This window comes from Notolepis coatsorum (genome assembly GCF_963971535.1).
Source record: "Notolepis coatsorum genome assembly, contig: SUPER_11_unloc_1, whole genome shotgun sequence".
Classification (NCBI taxonomy): domain Eukaryota; kingdom Metazoa; phylum Chordata; class Actinopteri; order Aulopiformes; family Paralepididae; genus Notolepis; species Notolepis coatsorum.
The window spans coordinates 456,406-465,861 of NW_028174870.1; positions in this window are offsets into that span (position 1 = coordinate 456,406).

The following is a 9,456-nucleotide window of genomic DNA, read 5'->3' on the forward strand; positions in this document are numbered from 1 at the left end:
ATGTGCTTCCATTATCCTCTATGCCTTTTTTTTTTAATGCTATAAACATATCCAGTCTTATATGGAAATCAAAACCGCTCTTAGAAGACAGACCTGCCTTCAGCATCAGAGACAAATTAATTAATGAATAAGTAATACAGACAAGGATTAATTTCTTATTAGAATTATGCCTAATTATTCAAACGGTAAACACACACGCGCGCGCATATGACTATAGGACCTTCTACAGCTCGCCACAGTGACAGTAATCAGACGAGCTTTACATCTGTCAACAAAGAAACCCTACTGCCGTAATTACCTCCGTCCTCAGAAGACTTATGACTAAAACACAACTTTCATTATATTCATCCTATACGGCAAACCCTTCCCGTCTTTCCACCTCACAAGGCATCATAAGGCAACAGTCGCATTTTAGAATCCAGACATCCGACCGCATAGAGCCACTTAGAATACGTGCTAGTGGAACAAATATTAACATTCTTGAATCCCATAAACATGCTTGCGTCCTGTTCGTGATGTCGCGATTAAATATTACAGGCGCTGGACATTTTTAAATCCCTTATCAAATCGTATCGGTCTTCTGGGGGCTGCTTTATGGTTTCATTGAAAGTAAACAAAGAAAGGTTTACATTGTGTCTCTCTTTATATGGTTATTATAAAGCATACAAAATATGTGGGAGACCCTGATGGAAACAAGACAAACGCCCTTCTCAGGTCTGCATCCCCCCAACAATTGTATGTATTGAGCCGCACTGTATCGTACCCTTTCCGCAATCCGTCAAATAAAGTTTTCATTCACTCATCCATTCATCCGTCCACTTTTGTTCTTCCGCCACCGTGCACGCACGTAATTTCATTCAACCCGATATCACCATCACGCAATATGTGTCTGGTACTGTCTCTAAAAAAAAACAAAGAATCGCAATAATAACTACTGTTCCTGGTGGACCCCAGGAAGACTAATAAAATCAAATAATGGGTCAAATTACTAAAATTATGATTCATGGTCGCTCACTAATTCGCCGTTACAGATAGCGAAACGCATGCTTGTCTCGCATCGGAGCGTGGCGGCGCTGCAAGCACAAATCAAAACTTCTCCTATTTATCAAAAGAAAAAAAAAAAAAACACCTCTGGTTCCCCAATTTATAATAATTGCAGCATCCTTATCCCAATCCCAGTAACATAACGTTCTATGATTAGTGCAGTGACCGCTTGTCAATGTCACACACCCCCCATCCTGACAACGCGCCCGACGCATATCGTTCTTCCTCGGGCCGGGTAATAAGACGTGGATGTCGGCTGAACCGAGCGCAAGGGGCCCACATCGTCCAAAAGAAAACAATGAATGAACAGCCCGCGGCCTCGAATAGGCGGCGCGTCCCAGTAGTGTATGCTCCATATACCAATACGTGCGTCTACTCTTCATCAATGCAGTCCTGTGCGCGCAGCGGCACCAAGAGTCCCCGCACCGCGGACCAGAGAAAAAAATAAAAACGCTCCCCTGGAGTATGGTTCGGAGTCGGAGTCCGCACATTGTGCGTGTAACTATAATAATATATAATGCAGGACCTCCGCAGGACAACGAACCGGACCTTGAGTCCGGAATTAAAGCCATTTTTTATATAACGGAAAAGGACAGTCTGGTATATCCCATTCTATCACATGGGAAGGTTATGTTTTCAGAGCCAAACAAATGAACGACGAAAATGATATCTGTATCGTCCCACCAGGCATATTATACTCTATGGTCTTTGTGCCTTGCGTTTATCAATAATACGTTTATTCATGCTCATGTAATACGTGAACCCTGCAGGACGCAGCGGCGCCCTCAGACACTTGCAGGTTTACATTGAAAGCGAACTGTGCCTTCAAATATTCCCAGTTCCAGTGTTCCATTGTCCATCTTGCATATATAACCAGCTATCATATATTCAATTAGAATATCAGAACTCATTATAGAATGATGATCAGCGCGGCTGTACCCCGCAATACGGCTAATTCACATCAGAAAAGACAAGCGTGGTAACAACGCAGATATGTGGTGCACGCCTCTATATCCAACCAAAACGAAAACGATTGCTTCCAGCCCGCAAGTCGCGCGTCCGTGGTGGCTGCGGTGTTCACAACTAACCACAACTGCCTTTATAGCATAATGTAATAATATAATACCCGCTCCCACAACCGCTTATCTAGCATAATATAATAATATAATATAATACCCGCCTATCTTTAATGATCCATCTAATCGTCAACGCATAGAGAAGGAACTGCAATGCCAAGAGGGTAGAACAGATCCTGGATCCACAGACCTCCCATCCCTCGTGCGGCCGCAACGAGGGACTCAAAAGCCCATGGTGCCAAGACCCCTCCAGAGCAGCACATATATGCTCTAACAACAACAGGCTGGCCCCCCTACTACCAGTATACTAATTTCAATATAATATACCATTCTCTACTACACAACACTCAGAATTTATGAAGCCTGTACAATACAATACTCAACACTAAAATACGGGAATAAAATATCGGTATAACATAACTCATACGCTAACCACATTCATGGGTTCTTCGTAACTCATAACTTTTTCAATCGACTAAGCTTATTTCGCAGACTAGGATTGCAGTAGGCTGACGCAATTAAGAGACTAAATCAGGACAAATTAAGGCTGATCAACCATTAACCGTAAACTGTTCGTAATTCCCACGCACTCCAGTCCTGCAATCCATTTTATGTCTACTTAATAACTGATTACCCTTAACTTAAATAAACGGGTCTCTCCTAACCTATGACAGTACTCATTGCCTTTCAGAGAAGGACTTTTCATTCAACACAAACAACAACAACACCAGCAGAGAAAAAAAAAAAAAAAAAAAAAAAAAAGGACAGAATATAAAACCTCGATATAACACAACTCACAACCTAACCACATTCAATCGACTAAGCTTATTTCGCAGGCCAGGATTGCAGCTGGCTGACGCAATTAGGAGACTAAACAGGACTAATTAAGGCAGATTGGCCTTAACCGTAACCCATTCGTAATTCCCACGCAATTCAGCCCTACACAATCCCATGGTTTGTCTACTCAACCACTCCGGCCATACTCAAGCCCCTGTACACTGTGGCTCTAACTTAAACAAACAACCCTAACTTAAATAAATGGGTTGGTTCTAACCTAGTGTAGAGAAAAAAAAAAAGAAAAAAAAGAGAGAGAGAGAGAGTGAGTGGAAAAAAAAATTAAATAAAAAGTTCTAGTTATAAATTGCACCTTGCAAATATTCATTTCAACAACACAATTCAATGGGTTTTACTTTTATTTTTAGCCACCTATTTACAAGACAATAATTGAGAATGCATCCACTCATAACGGCTGTTTTAACTATGCAGATTTCGACTTTTACGTAACAGGCTTATCTGCTTACCTTTGAAAGTGGATCCTCTGTCTGAGTGGATGTCTCCAGTCAATATCGTCCGCAAACAGCTAGGTTGGTAAGTCTGATTGAATGCCCACCAGGAACGCCAAATTGTCACGTTTTAGATTCAAACGTGAAAGTTGTAAACTATACTTAAAAATATAAGAGATGAAACACTTTTGAAGGTATTTATTATAAACAGTTTAACATAAAAGTAAATTAGCAAGGTACAATTGAAATCTAAAGATTGTTACAACCGGCCGGTTGAGTATATAAAAGGAAAGTATAAAAGTCAAGTCATTGTGAGTCAGTCCAGCATGTCTCGTTCGTGCAGTCCAGTCCAAGCAGAGAAGAAGAAAGAGTGAAGCCCCCCTTCCCTGTGAGGGTGATCTTTATTAGTTCCCTAGTCCAGTGTGTGTATGTGGTGTCTCTCCTCAGTGCACGTCGTGTGACTTGTGTATTGGTCAGCCTGTATGTCCGGCGTGCATGAGTGCATGTAACGCACATTTACGTGTAAGTCTGTGCATGTGTGTGTCTAGGATAACGATCCGTGATTAATGGTGACTGGACTACGTGACCACTGAATGACCTAGTCGTATTTCATTCGGCTTGTGGCATCCTGTTAATTTATGTGGCTTTATCTGGTGGTGTGTACCGGGGTGTGTGTAGGGGGAGGGCTGTGCTTGTGTTAGTGAAATGTATCAGTGTCTCCTGTAGCTTTATGGAGAATCACTACGTGGAATTTAGTAATTATTTGTCAGTAACTATAGAGAGTGTGCTGACCTACAGTGTGTCTGTGTGGTTCTCCAGCTGCACAAAGGCAGAGCAAGAGGCTCTACAGAGGGTGGTGAAGGCGGCAGGCAGGATCGTCGGGACTCCTCTACCAAACATCACCTCCGTCTTCACCTCCCGCTGCCTCCACCGCTCCAAGTGTATCATCAGAACAGGAAGGATGTGGAGGCTGACGTCAGAGGAATGAGGCGGCGTGACGTCAGCCTGAAGTGTTCCCACTAGTTCCCATCGCTGGGGAGTTTGTTTTGATTGATTGAAAACGTTATTAACAGATTGCAGAATGGGTACAATACAGACAGTACGGCTCAATACAGACCAGGGATGCAGACCAGAGAAAGACGTTCGTCTTGTTTACATCAGGGTCCCCCATTTTCAATCCATGATAACATTTATGACATAGCCTACACAACATACAGTACTACTGTTACATCCAGACATTTATGACATACAACATGATACAAGATATACAAATATACAGTACTGTTTATTTACAGAGTTTTTAAAAGAGAATATATACATTTGAGGGGGAGGAAACTGTACATTGGGGGGGTTGGACATTTACCGGGGCCAGTTTCGAATTGCAGCCTCCCGTAGGTGCTCTTTTAGAGCGGTTTTGAAGGTGGGTATGGTTAGAGTAGACGACAGAGTACAGCAACTTGCAATGGGCCTGGTCTACAAGATACACAACACTAAGATACCCATGTACATGTCGAAATACTTCCCAAAGGTCAGTGAATTCCACGACTACAACACCAGAGGGAGTTCCACAAATCATGTTCAACCCAGATTCGGCTCAAACAAAGGACTACACACGTTTCGCAATTATGCCACAACAATGTGGAACGCTCTACCCACAGCCGTAAAATTATGTGAATCCCTACCCTCCTTCAAAACCACTCTTTTTCAGCCGAGAGAGAGAGAGATCATGTTTACACTGACTGATCTTTCCAGCCATGATACTGCTGTTCCAATACATGTAGATACCACATAGGATGTTTATAATGTAGTATACTATGTTTAATGTAGAGAGAGCGAGAGAGAGAGAGAGAGAGAGAGAGAGAGAGAGAGAGAGAGAGAGAGAGAGAGAGAGAGAGAGAGAGAGAGAGCTTTAGAACTGAATCAGAATCAAACTCACTCAACCACTTCACTTTAGGACAAAAGATGGGTCACATGGGGTATGGAGCCTGGTAGTGCTGGTCCCACAGCCCCCCACATGGCAAGAGTATGTTTTAAACGAACACACCAACATTATGAGAAATGCATTTACCGTCTTCTCCAGAGTCAGACAAGAAGATAGATACCTGTTACCTCTCTGTGCATTCAGTAGAAAGCTATCCGGCTGCAAGCTATACTAGCTTAGCACAAATTAATAGAAGCAGATATAGCCCTATAGCTGTTGGCCAAAAACACCTCTCCCAGAGTTTTAAGCTAGGCTATAGGTCCGTATCCGCTTCCATTAAAATAATTTGTGCTAAGCTAGGATAGCGTTCTACTGAATGCACCAAGAGGAAATTGGTAATGCTTTGTTCTTAAATGCACTATGAGAGAATAAAGAGATAAAAGAGGCTGTAACTGTAACACAAGTTAAATCCCTATCTGACACATAGCTATAGGACTCAAGATCCAATCTACAGATCAACAGAGTTATGTACACACGAGTTTGAATCATATGATTGTCCAGAGATAATAGTATTATAAGAATACCATTCAAACCTGCTCTGTACATAACTCTGTTATGATGTCGGTTTGACACATGCAAATATATAAACGTGAATTTAACTTGTGTTGCTTCTTTTAGGTACCACAGCCTGACAAAATGTACTCAAAGTGAGGGCCAACTGAACAAGAAGACAATGCCACCATCTAGTGGTCAGCACTGTCTTTTGCAAGAAATAGACAAAAATAGTGGTTTGTTAGAAAGTTTATTCAGATAATAATCAAAAGTGCTTCCCTTGGTCCTTAAATATAAAACTAAGAACATGTCTAATATTTCCATCAAGTTACATAAAAGCCATATCGTCATTTAAAACCATTGAAGTAAGGCACAAATAATACAGTGCAATCTTTATGTCCTGTCCAGAAACAACATCCTGACTTATTCTTTCTGATTAAAGAAAACCTCACCTGTAATTAAATCACTTTTCTCATTATACAAACTGTGTTCTGGTCTCACGACCTGCATCAGATATACCTGATCGAACTGGGGGAGATACTGGATGAAGTATACAACTGCATTTTTTTCTTTTTTAATATGACTCATGTACAATAAAGTGCTTTTTATGGGAGACAATACCTGGAGCCTTTTTCAAATTTGATGTCATGTTGTTTTCTCCTGTGTGCACCAGTAAGAAGAATATTCTCTAAGAATATGCAAATGTGCTAAAACCTTACTATTTTTTTTTGCTAACCTTAGGTCAGATCCTAGGCTAGGCAGCTGGCATCACCTCTGGACATAGGGTTACATAATTATAAAATAGCATCATCCTGTCTTTGCTTTCTCAGACAGATAATCCCTGTTCTTCTTTTGCAGGCCTCTCCTCCGAATGTCCCACTATTTCCCACAGAGAGCTCCGCGTCTGGAAGGGAGAGAGAGAATCCACATTTTATGGACAGAAAAAAACACACCATGGCGCATTATCTGAACAAGTAACTGCAATGACAGTTGTCTAACCTAGTTTGTAACTCTGTACTCCCTAGCTGTCATGATAGAACTGCTATTAGGTTTGAAGGGTCAAAGTGGGTATCAAACAGGGAAGAAAGACTGTCAGGTTTTGAACTGTGTGGATGTCAAACAGGGAAGAAAGACTGTCAGGTTTTGAACTGTGTGGGAAAGACTGTCAGGTTTTGAACTGTGTGGGAAAGACTGTCAGGTTTTGAACTGTGTGGGAAAGACTGTCAGGTTTTGAACTGTGTGCGGGATGCAGGCCTGGAACTGCACCCTGGGAGGAAGGTTCAAAAGGTCAAATTGGGTATCAAACAGGAAGAAAGACTGTCAGGTTTTGAACTGTGTGGGGGATGCAGGCCTGGAACTGCACCCTGGGAGGAAGGTTCAAAAGGTTTGCCCTTAGAGGGAGGTTCAAAATAAGGTCAAATTGGGTATCAAACAGGAAGAAATACTGTCAGGTTTTAAGCTGTGTGGGTATCAAACAGGAGTAAAGACTGTCAGCTTTTAAACTGTGTGTATATCAAACTGCTCTTTATTACTGTCTATGTTAGAATTGTCTATATCATGTGTGACAATCTGGCTTCAGAACATCCCACTCCACTGACACATGCCTTCTCTATTTGAATGACCACATCAAACAAGAGGTGGACGCAGGCAAATACTGCGGCATGGTCATGCTGGACCTACAAAAGGCCTTTGACACGGTCAATCACTCCATTCTGATTGACAAGCTAAAAGCAATTGGTTTTGATAGTCTATCAGTGAGCTGGATGCAATCCTACCTTGAGGGGAGGGAACAGATGGTGGAGGTAAACGGTACCCTATCCCCCCCCCTCACAGTGAGCTGTGGTGTTCCACAAGGAAGCATACTAGGACCGCTACTGTTCCTAATTTATGCAAATGACATGTCGTCAGCTTGTGACTGCAACTTGTTCCTGTTTGCGGACGACTCAGCCCTGCTGGTCTCTGACAAGAACAAGTTACAGGTTGAAAAAACCCTCAGCTCGGAACTAGGCAGAATCTGCATATGGCTCGCTGATAACAAACTATCATTACACATGGGCAAAACAGAGTCCATTCTCTTCGGTTCAAATAACAAACTCAGCAAGACCGACGGCTTCTCAGTTACAGTGGGTGACAATATTGTCACAAGGAAAGATGAAATTACCTACCTGGGGTCCATCCTAGAGGCTAATCTCTCCTGTGACAAAATGGCATCCAATGTAATAAAAAAAGTCAACCAACGAACTCGATTCTTGTACCGGATCTCCTCTCTGGTAAACAAGAACACCCTGAAGACTCTGGCAGGAGCACTCATTCAGGGGTACTACGACTATGCTTGCACCTCATGGTACCAAAGCACCTCAAAGGCGCTAAAAACAAAATTACAAACATCTCAAAACAAACTGGTCAGACTACTGCTTGACCTTACTCCTAGAACCCACCTCACCCCTGCCCACTTCGACAACCTAGGATGGCTTAGAGTAGACGACAGAGTACAACAACTTGCAATGGGCCTGGTCTACAAGATACACTACACGACCAAGGTACCCATGTACATGTCAAAATACTTCCCAAAGGTCAGTGAATACCACGATCACAACACCAGAGGGAGCTCCACAAATCATGTCAAACCCAGATTCGGCTCAAATAAGGGACTAAACACGTTTCGCAATTATGCCACATCAATGTGGAACGCCCTACCCAAAGCTGTAAAGGAATGTGGATCACTACCCACTTTCAAAACCTCTCTCAAGGGACACCTACGGGAGACTGCAATTCAACACTGGCCCCTGTAAATATCCTAACCCAATCATTCCAACCCCCTCCAATGTACAGTCATTTACCTAGTATGGTTTTGTCAATAGTTCAATGTACAATTGTGTTTGTTTGTACAGTGTCTCCTCCCCCCCCCCCTCAATGTACAGTGTTACTTGTTTATACAGTGTGCCCCCCGCCCCCCCCCCCCCCCCCCCCCCCAACCACCTCCAATGTAAATTACCCAGTATGGTTGTCAATATCCCAATGTACCCAACCCCCCCCCACCCAACCTCCAATGTACAGTTTCTACGTCAAATGTATATACTCCCTTTTCTTGACTCCTTCTGTATCACAAACAGTACTGTATTTGCAAATCTGGTATGTCATAAATGTATAGATGTAGCAGTACTGACTATCTGTATGTCATGTATGTCATATATGTCTATATGAATTGAAAATGGGGGACCCTGATGGAAACAAGACAAACGTCTTTCTCAGGTCTGCATCCCCTTAACAATTGTATGTATTGAGCCGTACTGTATTGTACCCATTCTGCAATCTGTTAAATAAAGTTTTCATTCATTCATTCATTCATCAAGCCGTAAACAAAGAGGCCTATTGGGATGTTAGATCCTAATATGAAAAACTATGTCTTACCTTGACTTTGTCTATTTATTTATTTTTATAATTATTATTACTTTTTATTTAATTTTTTGGTTCTCTGTCTACCCCCCATGTGGGGTGGTGTCATTGTAGTCTGGGATGTTAGTGGTCTAGGTGTGTGTGTGTGTTGTCCTTCAGGACCGACCCATGTTGATTCACAAGT